Below are 16,975 nucleotides of genomic sequence, written 5' to 3' on the forward strand. Positions count from 1 at the left end.
AACACATATCCCACCCGATCCCCGTAACCCCTACACCAACACATATCCCACCCTATCCCCGTAACCCCACGTATTTAATCCCCCTAACACTAAGCGTCAAATTATCATAGCCAATCAACCTAACCCGCACATCTTTGGACTGTGGTAGGAAACCAGAGCACCCGGAGGAAACCCACGCAAACACGGGGAGAATGTGCAAACTCCACACAGATAGTCACCCGAGGCCGGATTCGAACCCGGGTCCCTGGCGCTGTGCAGAGATGGAACTGATGTTCTCGGGGTAATTTTTGATAAAGCAGTTCGGGAGCATTTAAACTAGTATGGCAGGGGGCTAGAAACCTATGTAGTGAAATAGAGGAAAGTGAAAGGCAGACAGAAATAAATGATAAAAGGGTGAGGAACAAAAAACAAAGGGCCAAACTAATTCATAAAAAATGTGAGCATAAAAAAAGCCTGAGGGTTTTATACCTTAATGCGAGAAGCATCAGGAACAAGGTAGATGAATTAGCTGTGGAAATAGAGGTTAATAATTATGACCTAATTGGGATTACGGAAACATGGTTGCAGGGTGAGCAGGGCTGGGAGCTTAACATACAGGGGTATTCAGTATTTAGGAAGGATCGACAAAAAAGAAAGGGAGGAGGGGTAGCATTGCTAGTAAAAGAGGGGATAAATGCAATTGAAAGGAAGGATATTAACTCAGTTAATACAGAATCTATATGGGTGGAGCTAAGAAATAGCGAGGGGCGAAAAACATTAATAGGAGTGGTATATAGGCCTCCAAATAGTAAAATAGAGGTTAGGGAGGGCATCACGAGGGAAATTAGAGAAGCGTGCAATAAGAGCACAGCTGTCATCATAGGTGACTTTAACTTACATATAAATTGGACTAGCCTAATCAGTAAAAATAATGAGGAGGAGGAATTCCTTGAGTGTTTGAGGGATGGTTATCTGGATCAATATGTCGAGGAACCAACTCGGGAACAGGCTATATTGGACTGGGTACTGTGCAATGAGAAGGGACTAATCAGTAATCTTGTTGTACGGGGACCCTTGGGTCAGAGCGATCATAACATGATCGATTTCTCACTCGAAATGGAGAGCGAAGAAATTGACTCAGAGACTAAGGTCCTGAATTTAAACAAGGGGAATTATGATGCCATGAGACGGGAACTGAGTAGGTCTGATTGGACAACGTTCCTGGGAGGACTGGAGGTAGATAAACAATGGCAAACATTTAAAGATAGAATGACAAAATTGCAAAAATTGTTTATACCAATCTGGCATAAAAGGAAATCTAAAAAGGTGACTCAACCGTGGATAACAGGGGAAATTAGAGACAGCATAAAATCCAAAGATAGGGCGTATAAAATAGCCAAAAAAAGCGCCAGAGCGGAAGATTGGGAACAGTTTAAGATAGAGCAAAGGAGGGCAAAGGGCATAATCAAGAGGGGCAAAATAGCTTACGAAAACAAGCTGGCGGAAAATATAAAAACTAACTCCAAAAGCTTTTATAAGTATATCAAAAGGAAAAGACTGGTGAAAACCAAAGTTGGTCCATTGCAGTCAGATACGGGGGAATATATAATGGGAAATAAGGAAATGGCAGATCAACTAAATGCATACTTTGGGTCAGTCTTTACGAAGGAAGACACAAAAAACCTCCCTGGGATATCGGGAAAAATAGGGACATTGGCAAAGGAGGAACTGACGCAAATCAATATCTCTAAGGATATGGTGTTAAGGAAGCTAAAGGGATTGAAGGTGGACAAATCCCCAGGGCCTGATAACATGCATCCTAGGGTACTGAAGGAGGTGGCCCTAGAGATAGCGGATGCACTAAGGATGATTTTTCAGAATTCATTAGACTCGGGAACAGTGCCGATGGATTGGAGGGTAGCTAACGTTACCCCACTATTCAAAAAGGGGGGTAGGGAAAAAGCAGGTAATTACAGACCTGTAAGCCTTACATCAGTTGTGGGCAAAATGCTGGAGTCCATCATTAAGGATGAAATAGCGGAGCACTTAGCAAATGGGGACAGGATAGGACAGAGTCAACATGGATTTACAAAGGGTAAATCGTGCTTGACTAATCTATTGGAATTTTTTGAGGGAGTAACTGGTAGAATAGATGGGGGAGAGCCAGTAGATGTGGTGTACCTGGACTTCCAAAAGGCCTTCGATAAGGTCCCACATAAAAGATTAGCATGGAAAATTGAGGCTCATGGGATAAAGGGGAAAGTTTTGGCGTGGATAGGGAACTGGCTGTCAGATAGAAAACAGAGAGTTGGAATAAACGGCTCATTTTCTGAATGGCAGGCAGTAACAAGTGGGGTACCACAGGGATCTGTCCTGGGCCCCCAGCTGTTCACAATTTACATTAATGACCTGGATCAGGGAGTCGGATGCAGCATTTCCAAATTTGCAGACGACACTAAACTAGGAGCGGGGGTGGGCTCAGAGGAAGAGACCAGGAAGCTCCAGAGCGATTTGGACAGACTGGGCGATTGGGCGGATAAATGGCAGATGCACTATAATGTGGACAAGTGCGAAGTTATCCACCTTGGGTGCAGGAACGGGAGGGCAAATTATTATTTAAATGGCAATAGATTGGGAGAGGGGGAAGTACAGAGAGACCTGGGTATTCTTGTACACCAGTCACTGAAGGCGAGCATGCAGGTGCAACAGGCGGTCAAGAAGGCAAACGGTATGCTGGCCTTCATAGCAAAAGGGTTAGAATACAGGAACAGGGATACCTTGCTGCAGCTGTACAGGGCACTGGTGAGACCACACCTCGAGTACTGTGTACAGTTTTGGTCGCCTCATCTGAGGAAGGATGTTCTTGCCATGGAGGGGGTGCAGCGGCGATTCACCAGGCTGATACCAGGAATGGCGGGAATGACCTATGAGGAGAGACTATGTAGTTTAGGGATGTACACACTGGAGTTTAGAAGATTGAGAGGGGACCTCATAGAAGTGTATAAAATTCTGACAGGTCTAGACAGACTGGATGCAGAAGGAATGTTTCCCTTGGCGGGTGAGAACAGAACTAGAGGACATAATTTAAGGATAAGGGCTAAACCATTTAGGACAGAGATGAGGGGGAATTTCTTCACTCAGAGAGTGGTGAACCTGTGGAACTCATTGCCACAGAGGGCAGTGTACGCCAGCTCATTAAATATATTTAAGAGGGAATTAGATATATTTCTACGGGCAAAAGGGGTTAAGGGTTACGGAGAGAAGGCGGGGACGGGATACTGAATTAAAGGATCAGCCATGATCTCATCGAATGGCGGAGCAGGCACGAAGGGCCGAATGGCCTACTCCTGCTCCTATCTTCTATGTATCTATGTATCTATTATGCCACCATTACAGTGAGAATGAACACCATCTATTTACAGTGAGGAAGAACACAATCTATTTATAGTGAGGATGAACACGATCTATTTACAGTGAGTATTTCACTGTCTATTTACAGTGAGAAAGAAAACAAGCTATTTCCAGTGAGTAAGAACACCATCTATTTACAGTGAGGATGAAAACCATCTATTTAATGAGAGGAAGAACACCATCTAATTAGAGTGACTATTTCACTGTTTATTTACAGTGAGGAAGAAAACAAGCTATTTCCAGTGAGGAAGAGCATCATCTATTTACAGTGATTATAAACACCATCTAGTTACAGTGATGTAGAAGCCCATCTATTTACAGTGAGGATGAACACCATCTATTTATAGTGAGGAAGAAAACCATCTATTTATAGCGTAGAAGAACAACATCTATTTACAGTGATGTAGAACACAATCTATTTACAGTGAAGAAGAACACCATCTCCTTACAGTGTGGATGAAAACCATCTATTTATAGCGAGGAAGAACACCACCTATTTACAGTGAGGAAGAACAGCATCTATTTATAGTGAGGATGAACACCATCTACTCAGCAATGAGGAAGAACACCATCAATTTACAGTGAGGATGAACACCATCCAATTATTGTGAGGATGAACACCATCTATTTATGGTGAGGATGAACACCATCTATTTATAGTGAAAATGAACACCATCTATTTATAGCGAGGAAGAACACCATCTATTTAAAGTGAGGATGAACACCATCTATTTATAGCGAGGAAGAACACCATCTATTTACAGTGAGGATGAACACCATCTATTGATAGTGAGAATGAACACCATGGCCTAGAAATTCAGTATAGCCACTTTTGGGGCGGTAAAGTCGGGTGGCCGCTAAAGTTTGCGCCCGGCGCAAAGTCGAGCCCCCTTCGCCGATATTCAGTTGCATCGCCCTAAGAGGTTGCTGCTGCACTAAAACAGGGGATGCACGACTATCATTAGGCGCTAAGCCGGCAGCCCGGGGCGCTAACACCGGAAGTTGGGCGCAGGGCAGGTGCGGGGAGCTGCTGATTGCCGGCAGACACTCTGGCTCCGGTGAGCTCTTAAATGGGGAGGGTGGATTTGTTTTTTTGAAAGGCCGAGACTAGTGTATTTGTGCTTTTGGGGAGGGCTTCTCTCCATCAGTTTGTTATTATTCCTCCTCCTCCTCCTCCTCCTCCTCCTCCTCCTCCTCCTCCTCCTCCTCCTCCTCCTCCTCCTCCTCCTCCTCCTCCTCCTCCTCCTCCTCCTCCTCCTCCTCCTCCTCCTCCTCCTCCTCCTCCTCCTCCTCCTCCTCCTCCTCCTCCTCCTCCTCCGCCTCCTCCTCCTCCTCCTCCAAGAAAGAGTGTTGCAAAACGGCTGCCTTTTCTACTGCAGGAGTGCCCTTTAATTTATGCTCCCCGCGGCCCGCATCGGCTGAGCACCGTTCGACTCAACAGTCGCTAGGGCCGCCAGGCGCACAATGGGGCGGCGCGAGTGAAGTTCCGGTTCCGGGCACACAAAGGGCGTTGCACGACGAAATGACGTCATGATCTGCGCGCGCAGATGAGCGCGCGCAATGACTTTGCGCTGGTGCTAAATGTCTACTGAAGTTGGGGCGAGGCGCAGATCACGCTGCGCCCGGGCGCTAAGCGCCAAGCGCTCGAGATCTACTCCTCCTAAGGCGCTAACGGCTGGCGCAGCCAACTGAATTTCTAGGCCCATGTATTTATAATGAGGAAGAGCACCATCTATTTATAGTGAGTCTGAAAACCATCTATTTACAGTGAAGATGAACACAATCTATTTACAGTGAGGATGAACACCAGCTATTTAGAGTGATGATAAACAGCATCTATTTACAGTGAGGATGAACACCATCTATTTACAGTGAGGAAGAACACAAACTATTCATAGTGAGGTTGAACACGATCTATTTACAGTGAGTATTTCACCATTTATTTACAGTGAGGAAGAAAACAAACTATTTCCAGTGAGGAAGAACACCATCTGGTTACAGTGAGAATGAACACCATCTATTTAATGAGAGGAAGAATACCATCTATTTATAGTGAAGAAGAACACCATCTACTTACAGTGTGGATGAAAACTGTCTATTTACAGTGAGGATGAACACCATCTATTTACAGTGATGTAGAACACCATCAATTTTTAATGAGGAAGAACACCATCTATTTACATTGAAGAGGAACACCATCAATTTAAAGTGAAGAAGAACACCATCTACTTACAGTGTGGATGAAAACCATCTATTTACAGTGAGGAAGAATATCATCTATTTACAGTGAGAAAGAACACCATCTATGTACAGTGAGGAGGAACACCATCTATTTAGCAGTGAGGAAGAACATGATCTATTTACAGTGAGGATGAGCAACATCTGTTTACAATGATAATGAACACCATCTATTTAGGGTGAGGATGAATACCATCTATTTATCGTGAGGAAGAATACCATCTATTTACAGTGAGGATGAACACCATCTACTTAATGAGAGGAAGAACACCATCTATTTACAGTGAGGATGAACAACATCTGTTCACAATGATAATGAACACCATCTATTTAAGGTGAGGATGAATACCATCTATTTACAGTGAGAAAGAACACCATCTATTTACAGTGAGGATGAACAACATCTATTTACAGTGAAGATGAACACCATGTATTTATAGTGAAGATGAACACCATCTATTTATAGTGAGGAAGAACTCCATCTATTTATAGCGATGATGAAGAACACCATCTATTAAAGTGAGGAAGAACACCATCAATTTAAACTGAGGAGGAACACCATCTATTTACAATGAGGATGAACACAATCTATTTAAAGTGAGGATGAACACTAGCTATTTAGAGTGATGGTAAACAGCATGTATTTACAGTGAGGATGAACACCATCTATTTACAGTGAGGAAGAACACAATCTATTTATAGTGAGGTTGAACACTATCTATTTACAGTGAGTATTGCACTGTCTATTTACAGTGAGGAAGAAAACAAGTTATTTCCAGTGAGGAAGAACTCCGACTATTTACAGTGAGGATGAACACCATCTATTTACACTGAGGATGGACACCATCTAATTATAGTGAGGAAGAATACCATCTATTTATAGTGTAGAAGAACAACATCTATATACAGTGATGTATAACACCATCTATTTATTGTGAGGAAGAACACCATCTATTTACAGTGAAGAAGAACACCATCTACTTACAGTGTGAATGAAAACCATCTATTTACAGTGAGGATGAATACCATCTATTTAGAGTGAGGAAGAACACAATCTATTTACAGTGAGGATGAATACCATCTATTTAGAGTGAGGAAGAACACAATCTATTTACAGTGAGGTTGAACATGATCTATTTACAGTGAGGATTTCACCGTCTATTTACAGTGAGGAAGAACACAAGCTATTTACATTGAGGAAGCACACCATCTATTTACAGTGAGGAAGAACACCATCTATTTAATGAGAGGAAGAACACCACCTATTTACAGTGAGGAAGAACAGCATCTATTTATAGTGAGGATTAGCACCATCTATTCAGCAGTGAGGAAGAACACCATTCTTTACAGTGAAGATGAACACCATCTATTTACAGTGAGGATGAACACCATCTATTTATAGCGAGGAAGAACACCACCTATTTACAGTGAGGAAGAACAGCACCTATTTATAGTGAGGATGAACACCAGCTACTCAACAGTGAGAAGAACACCATCTATTTACAGTGAGAATGAACACCATCTATTTATAGTGAGGACGCACACCATCTATTTACAGTGAAGATGAGCACCATCAATTTATAGTGAGGATGAACACCAGGCATTTATAGTGAAGATGAACACCCTCTATTTATAGTGAGGAAGAACACCATCTATTTATAGCGATGATGAAGAACACCATCTATTTATAGTGAGGAAGAACACCATCAATTTAAACTGAGGAGGAACACCAAGATATGCGGGTTAGGTTGATTGGCTATGATAAATTGACCCTTAGTGTTAGGGGGATTAAATACGTGGGGTTACGGGGATAGGGTGGGATATGTGTTGGTGTAGGGGTTACAGGGATCGGGTGGGATATGTGTCGGTGCAGGCTCGATGGGCCGAAATGGCCTCTATCTGCACTGTGGGGTTTCTGGGTTTCTGGGAACACAATCTATTTACAGTGAGGATGAACACTAGCTATTTAGAGTGATGGTAAACAGCATGTATTTACAGTGAGGATGAACACCATCTATTTACAGCGAGGAAGAACACAATCTATTTATAGTGAGGTTGAACACTATCTATTTACAGTGAGTATTGCACTGTCTATTTACAGTGAGGAAGAAAACAAGCTATTTCCAGTGAGGAAAAACTCCGACTATTTACAGTGAGGATGAACACCATCTATTTAATGAGAGGAAGAACACCATCTATTTACACTGAGGATGAACACCATCTAATTATAGTGAGGAAGAACACCATCTATTTATACTGTAGAAGAACAACATCTACTTACAGTGTGAATGAAAATCATCTATTTACAGTGAGGATGAATACCATCTATTTAGAGTGAGGAAGAACACAATCTATTTACAGTGAGGTTGAACATGATCTATTTACAGTGAGGATTTCACCGTCTATTTAAAGTGAGGAAGAACACAAGCTATTTACATTGAGGAAGCACACCATCTATTTACAGTGAGGAAGAGCACCATCTATTTACAGTGAGAATGAACACCATCTATTTATAGCGAGGAAGAACACCATCTATTTACCGTGAGGAAGAACACCATCTATTTATAGTGAGGAAGAACAGCATCTATTTATAGTGAGGATTAACACCACCTATTCAGCAGTGAGGAAGAACACCATTTTTTACAGTGAAGATGAACACCATCTATTTACAGCGAGGATGAAGACCATCTATTTATAGTGAGGGTGAACGCCATCAATTTACAGTGAGGATGAACACCATCTATTTATAGCGAGGAAGAACACCAGCTACTCAGCAGTGAGAAGAACACCATCTATTTACAGTAAGGATGAACACCATCTATTTACTGTGAGGATGAACACCATCTATTTATAGCGAGGAAGAACACCATCTATTTACCGTGAGGAAGAACACCATCTATTTATAGTGAGGATGAACACCATGTATTTATAGTGAAGATGAACACCCTCTATTTATAATGAGAAAGAACACCATCTATTTATAGTGAGGATGAACACCATCTATTTACAGTGATGATAAACAGCCTCTATATTTACAGCGAGGATGAACACCATCCATTTATAGTGAGGAAGAAAACAAACTATTTATAGTGAGGTTGAACACGATCTATTTACAGTGAGTATTTCACCGTCTATTTACAGTGAGGGAGAACACTAGCTCTTTACAGTGAGGAAGAACACCATCTGTTTACAGTGAGGATGAACACCACCTATTTAATGAAATGAAGAACACTATCTATTTACAGTGAGGATGAACACCAGCTATTTAGAGTGATGATAAACAGCATCTATTTACAGTGAGGATGAACACAATCTATTTACCGTGATGTAGAACACCATCTATTTACAGTGAGGATGATCACCATCTATTTACAATGAGCATGATCCCCATCTATTTATAGTGAGGATGAACCCATCTCTTTATAGTGAGGATGAACACCATCTATTTATCATGAGGAAGAACACCATCTATTTACTCTGAGGATGATCCACAACTATTTATAGTGAGGATGAACACCATTTATTTATAGTGAGGAGGAACAACATCTATGTTCAGCAATTATGAACACCATCTATTTACCGTGATATAGAACACCATCTATTTACAGTGAGGATGAACACCATCTATTTATAGTGAGGAAGAACAGCATCTATTTACAGTGAGAATGAACACCATTTATTTACAGTGATAATGAACACCATCTATTTACAGTTTGGATGAAAATCATCTATTTACAGTGAGGAAGAACACCATCTACCTACAGTGAGGAAGAGCACAATCAATTTATAGTGAGTTTGAACACGATCTATTTAAACTGAGGAAGAACAGCATCTATTTACAGTGAAGAAGAACACCATCTATTTACAGTGTGGATGAAAACCATCTATTTACAGTGAGGAAGAACACCATCTATTTACAGTAAGGATGAACACTATCTTTTTACAGTGAGGAAGCAAACCTTCTATTTACAGTGAGGATGAACACCATTTATTTACAGTGAGCATGATCCCCTTCTATTTTTAGTGAGGATAAACACCATCAATTTATAGTGAGGAAGGACACCATCTAATTACTGTGAGGATGAACAGCATCTGTTTACAATGATAATGAACACCATCTATTTAAGGTGAGGATGAACACCATCTATTTATAGTGAGGAAGAATAACATCTATTTTAAGTGAGGATGAACACCATCTTTTTAATGAGAGGAAGAACACTATCTACTTACAGTGAGAAAGAACACCATATATTTATAGTGAGGATGAACAACGTCTATTTAAAGTGAAGATGAACATCATCTATTTATAGTGAGGATGAACACCATGGCCTAGAAATTCAGTATAGCCACTTTTGGGGCGGTAAAGTCGGGCGGGCGCTAAAGTTTGCGCCCGGCGCAAAGTCGATGGCACTTCGCCCTGAGGTTGCTTGAGCGCTAAAACTGGTGATGCACGCCTATCTTTAGGCGCTAAGCCGGCGGTGCTGAGGGATAGCGCCAAGGCCAGGCGCAGCGCAGGTGCGGTCATTTCTTGATTGACAGCAGACACCGTGGCGCCGGCCAGCTCTTAAAGGGGGAAGGGTCGACTTGCTCTGCTGCAACGGCCTGCATACACAGCCTTCCAGCTAGGCCTGAACACTGCTGGTGATCAGAAGGAGCCATGGCAATGGTACAGAAGGCCCGTGAGCGTGCCCTGCGCTTCTCAGCCCATGACTTGAAGGTGATGGTGAGGGCCTTGGAGAAGAGACAGCACATCTTGTTCCCGGACACTGGCAGGAAGCCTCCCATCAACGTCTATAGGAAAGCCTGGAGGGAGGTCGCCCACTGGGTGTCGGCCACCGGCGATGCCCCCAGGGACAATGTCCAATGCCGGAAGAAGTTTAATGACCTGACCAGGATTGTCAGGGTGAGTACCCTTTCCAGTCTCCTCCTCATCCTTGCATGTACACCTGACATGATGGGCAAAGGGACCTGAAAGCCCTAATGGCCAGCCCTCAGCCAGCAGCTATGGGACAGTCATGAACATCAATTGCACATTCTGCACTTTACACCATGGGAGGCAGTGCACACCACATCAGGGCTACACACTGGCCAAGCTATTCCACCATGGGAGGCAGCGCACACCACATCAGGGCTACACACTGGCCAAGCTATTCCACCATGGGAGGCAGCACACACCACATCAGGGCTACACACTGGCCAAGCTATTCCACCATGGGAGGCAGCGCACACCACATCAGGGCTACACACCGTACTTACAGGCCGTCCTTTCTCTTGCAGGCAAAACTTGCCAACAACCGAAGGCACCAGGAGCAGACCGGGGGAGGCCGCCCCCAGATCCAGGAGCTCACTCCCCTGGAGGAGCACGTGAGTCGCCTCATGGGACCCCGGGTGATTGGGCCTGTCGCCTGTGGAGATGCCGACCCTCTTCTGGGACACAATGGTATGGACATCACCTTTTGGACCTCTCTCGTCACACTTGCGCATCCGATCTTCCTCCTTTGCCATTGTCCGACCAATGCGCTGAATGCCACCAGTCATGCCTCCCTCGCTGACGCCCTCTCCTCACCCTAAAGCTACTCTTGTGCCTTCCTGCTTTCAGCTGGTGACGAGGAGCTCCCTGAAGCTGCCAGTGACAGCCCCTCCGAGGAGGAGGAGGAGGAGGAACAGGAAGGCGGACCATCAGGGCAGCAGTCAGGTGCGGCTGCAGATGCCGAAGTAGTGGACACGTCTTCCCTGGAGGAGAGCCTGGAGGAAGTGTCGGAGGGGAGTGTAGCTGCTGGGACCAGTGGTGTCCAGCAACCCAGGAGGGCTGCGGTTGGTCCGCGGCCTTCCCCCCAGAGGGGGTAAGGATCGGAGGGGAGTGCAGTTGCTGGGCCCAGTCGCCGCCGGCAACGTGGCAAGGGTCGGCCAGCTCTGCCCCCTGCTCCCCAGCGGGACAGTCTGGACTCCAGTCCGGCCACGTTCAACTCAGAGGAGGTGCGACACCTTGATCAAATGGCCCAGGATTCGGATCGCCGGCACACTGAGCTGATGGGGGTAGTGGCATGGATGCCTGAGGCCATCGGGTCCCTGGCTAGTAGTGTGCGCAAGTTTGGGGCCTCACATGCCGCGAGTGGCCGGCTGATCAGTGATGCTGTCCAGACAGTGGCTGCTCTGTTGCGGTTGCAGACCAGGGCAACAGGGGCACTGACTGCTGCCACACGCGCTGCGTCAGCCAGGCATCGCCTGGACACCCGCCGCGCTGCAGCAGCACAGCGGGCTGCCCTTCGGCAGATTGGTGCGCATGCTGCAGTGCGGGCCCGTGCGAGAGCCAGAGTGCCACATCACCAGCCAGGGCCGACCATCCGCCAGATTGCACACATTCCTCCAGCCGTCACCGCCACTCCCCCAGTGGCGCCTCAACGGCAAGCGGCTGCGAATGATGTTGGCCAGGCACAGCTGCGCCAATCACAAGCCGGCCCCGCGAGGGGCAAACCCCGTCTAGGCCGCCCCCCAAGGGCATCTGCCGGAAGGACATCTAACCCTCAGGAGCCTTTCCCCAGCCTCGCAGCAGCCACTGTGCAGAGCTTGCGGAGGAGCAGCAGGCCGGGCAGGGGCCCCAAAAGGCTCGACAAGGTCTCGCCCTCGCGGCCCAATAAGTAGACGGTGTGGCCAAGTGTTATTTTATATGGCGATGCCTATGTTTCTTTTGGGGATGGTTGTTTTGTTTCTGGGGATGTTTTTTGGGTTAAGGCCGAGGATGAAGGCCATTTTGAACAAATGTTCAGTTATTCCTCCCCTGGTTATGGGAGTGAGTCATTTGATGTACTGTTTTTTGGGGCCGTTGAATGTTTCTGGGTTTCATGTGGGAAGGGGTTTCATTGGTCTAAAATAAAGATTTCTCTTTATTCAGAGAGTGTCCATGTTTGTTGCTGTAAGTGTTTGTTGCCTTCGCCGGCTGAGGGCTTGCGGAGCGGCTGCGTTCATGTTCCTTCATGGCCACAAGGCATTCCCTGACAGGGGGCTTAGAAGTGACGTTCAATAAGCCGCCGACGGACGGCCCTTGGACCTTCTCGCTCCCTCCTGGGATGGTACTCCTCCTCCTCCTGCTCCTCCTCCTCATGCTCCTCCTGCTCCTCCTCCTGAGGTGGTGGTCCAACGTGAGGTGGCAGTGCCTGAGTCCTGCGGAGAGCCAGGTTGTGCAGCATGCAGCAAACAATGACGAATTGGGACACTCGGTCCAGGGAATACTGCAGAGATCCGCCGGAACGATCCAGGCAGCGGAACCGCTGCTTGAGGACGCCAATTGTTTGCTCGATTATGTTCCTGCTCGCTTGATGACTCTCGTTGTATGCCTCTTCAGCAGGGGTCCTGGGCGCGCGGAGCGGGGTCATGAGCCAGGTGCACAAAGGATAGCCTTTGTCCCCGAGAAGCCATCCTCTTGGGGGAGGCTGTGCCTCGAACATGTCACGCACAGTTGTCTGCCGCAGGATAAAGGCATCGTGGCTGCTGCCTGGAAAGCGGGCATTGACAGCTAGGATGCGCTGCTTGTGGTCACACACCAGCTACACATTGAGGGAATGGTAGCCCTTCCGGTTGCGGTAATCCTTGGCATGCTCCACAGGTGCACGCAAAGCCACATGCGTACAGTCAATGGCGCCCTGCACCAAGGGGAAGGCCGCGAATCTTGCAAATCCCAGTGCACGCTGATGCTGCCTCTCCAGGGCCATGGGGAAGGAGATGAATTGGTGTCTCCTTCTGAAAAGGGCATCTCAGCCTTTTTACACATCGCGCGCCACTCATGTTGAGGTAGGTGCGCTGCTGGCGGTATGCCCTGACTGGTTAAGGCCTATGTTGCCGACGCCTGTTGCCCCCTCTGCATCTAGCCAGGGCTGCCCCTCTCACACCGCGTCTGCGAGCCCTACGGACATGACGCTGAAACTCAGCGTTGGCACCCCATGCAGCCCCCATAATATGCTGCCAAACAGTCAAATATACAAGAGGCCACTTGCAACGCTCTGGCCTGAAGCCAAAAATACCTGAGCTAGTGTTGGCCCAAACCAGAAAGCTGTCTTCCTTGGTCTCTCTCCAGAAATCCATTGCACAAGAGTGTTTGCTGCAAAATGCCTGCCCTTTATAGTGCAGGGTAAGTGCCCTTTAATTTACGCTCCCCGGGTCCTGCGTCGGCTCTGTTGCGTTCCACTAAACAAGCGTGCGGGCCGCCGGCCGCACAATGGGGCGGTCACACTGAAGTTCTGGATCGGGGCGCGCAAAGGGCGTTGCACGAGGATATGACGTCATTTTCTGCGCGCGCAGGTGAGCGTGCGCTAAAATTTGCGCCGCCGCTAAATGTCTACTTAATTTGGGGCGAGGCGCAGATCGCGCTGCGCCCGGACGCTACACGCATAGCGCCCGAAATTCACTTCTCTTAAGGCGCTAACGGCTGGCGCAAGCAACTGAATTTCTCGGCCCATGTATACACAGAGATAATGAACGCCATCTATTTAAAGTGAGGATGAGCACCATCTATTTATAGTGAGGAAGAACACCATCTATTTACAGTGATAATGAACACCATCTATTTACAGTGAGGATGAACACCATCTATTTACAATGAGGAGGAACACCATCTATTTAATGAGAAGAAGAACACCATCTATTTACAGTGAGGAAGAACACCATCTATTTATAGTGAGGATGAACACCATCTATTTATAGTGAGGAAGCACAACATCTACTTACAGTGAGGAAGAACACCATCTATTTACAGTGAGGAACACCATCTATTTAATGAGAGGAAGAACACCATCTATTTACAGTGAGGATGAACACCATCTATTTACAGTGAGCATGATCCCCATCTATTTATAGCGAGGAGAAACACCATCAATTTATAGTGAGGATGAACACCATCTATTTACAGTGAGGGTGAACAACATCTATTTAGTGTGAGGAAGAATACCATCTATTTACAGTGTGGATGAACACAATCTACTTAATGAGAGGAAGAACAACATCTATTTACAGTGAGAAAGAACACCATCTATTTACAGTGAGGATGAACAACATCTATTTACAGTGAAGATGAACACCATCTATTTATAGTGAGGATGAATACCATGTATTTATAGTGAAATGAACACTATCTATTTGTAGTGATGAAGAACACCATCTATTTATAGCGATGAAGAACACCATCTATTTAAAGTGAGGAAGAACACCATCAATTTAAACTAAAGAGGAACACCATCTATTTATACTGAAGATGAACACCATCTATTTACAGTGAGCATGAACATGAGCTATTGAGAGTGATGATAAACAGCATCTATTTACAGTGAGGATGAACACTATTACAGTGAGGTAGAACACTATCTATTTATAGTGAGGATTAACAGCAAATATTTACAGTGAGGATGAACGCCATCTATTTAGCAGTGAGGAAGAACACCATCTATTTACAGTGAGGATTTCACCATCTATTTAAAGAGAGGAAGAACACCATCTATTTAATGAGAGGAAGAACACCATCTACTTACAGTGATTATGAACACCATCTATTTACCGTCATGTAGAACACCATCTATTTACAGTGAGGATGATCACCATCTATTTACAGTGCGCATGATCCCCATCTATTTATAATGAGGATGAACACCATCTATTTATAGTGAGGAAGAACACCATCTATTTAGAGTGTGGATGATCACCATCTATTTAGAGTGAGCATGATCCCCAGCTATTTATAGTGAGGGAGAACACCATCTATTTACATTGAGGATGATCACCATCTATTTACAGTGAAGAAGAACACCATCTACTTATAGTGAGGATGATCACCATCTATTTAGAGTGAGGAGGAACACCATATATTTACAGTGAGGATGAACACCATCTATTTACAGTGAGGATGAACACCATCTATTTAGCAGTAAGGAAGAACACCTTCTATTTATAGTGAGGAAGAATACCATCTATTTACAGTGATGATGAACACCATCTATTTATAGTGAGGAAGAACATCATCTGTTTCCAGTGAAGAAGAACAGCATCTATTTCCTGTGTGGATGAAAACCATGTATTTACAGTGAGGAAGAACACCATCTATTTACTGTGAGGATGAACACCATCTATATACAGTGAGGAAGAACACCATCTATATAATGAGAGGAAGAACACCATCTATTTACCATGAGGATGAACACCATCTATTTACAGTGAGGATAAACAGCTTCTATTTACAGTGAGGATGAACACAATCTATTTACCGTGATGTAGAACACCATCTATTTACAGTGAGGATGCTCACCATCTGTTTACAATGAACATGATCCCCATCTATTTATAGTGAGGATGAACCCATCTCTTTATAGTGAGGATGAACACCATCTATTTATCATGAGGAAGAACACCATCTATTTACACTGAGGATGATTCACTACTATTTATAGTGATGATGAACACCATTTATTTATAGTGAGGAGGAACAACATCTATTTACAGCGATTATGAACACCATCTATTTACAGTGATAATGAACACCATCTATTTACAGTGAGGATGAACACCATCTATTTACAATGAGGAGGAACACCATCTATTTAATGAGAAGAAGAACACCATCTATTTACAGTGAGGAAGAACACCATCTATTTATAGTGAGGATGAACACCATCTATTTATAGTGAGGAAGCACAACATCTACTTACAGTGAGGAAGAACACCATCTATTTACAGTGAGGAACACCATCTATTTACAGTGAGGATGAACACCATCTATTTACAGTGAGCATGACCCCCATCTATTTATAGCGAGGAGAAACACCATCAATTTATAGTGAGGATGAACACCATCTATTTACAGTGAGGGTGAACAACATCTATTTAGGGTGAGGAAGAATACCATCTATTTACAGTGTGGATGAACACAATCTACTTAATGAGAGGAAGAACAACATCTATTTACAGTGAGAAAGAACACCATCTATTTACAGTGAGGATGAACAACATCTATTTACAGTGAATATGAACACCATCTATTTATAGTGAGGATGAATACCATGTATTTATAGTGAAATGAACACTATCTATTTGTAGTGATGAAGAACACCATCTATTTATAGCGATGAAGAACACCATCTATTTAAAGTGAGGAAGAACACCATCAATTTAAACTAAAGAGGAACACCATCTATTTATACTGAAGATGAACACCATCTATTTACAGTGAGCATGAACATAAGCTATTGAGAGTGATGATAAACAGCATCTATTTACAGTGAGGATGAACACTATTACAGTGAGGTAGAACACTATCTATTTATAGTGAGGATTAACAGCAAATATTTACAGTGAGGATGAACGCCAT

This window comes from Somniosus microcephalus, chromosome 6 (genome assembly GCF_052327205.1).
Source record: "Somniosus microcephalus isolate GS21.2 chromosome 6, FLI_Smic_1.0, whole genome shotgun sequence".
Classification (NCBI taxonomy): Eukaryota; Metazoa; Chordata; class Chondrichthyes; order Squaliformes; family Somniosidae; genus Somniosus; species Somniosus microcephalus.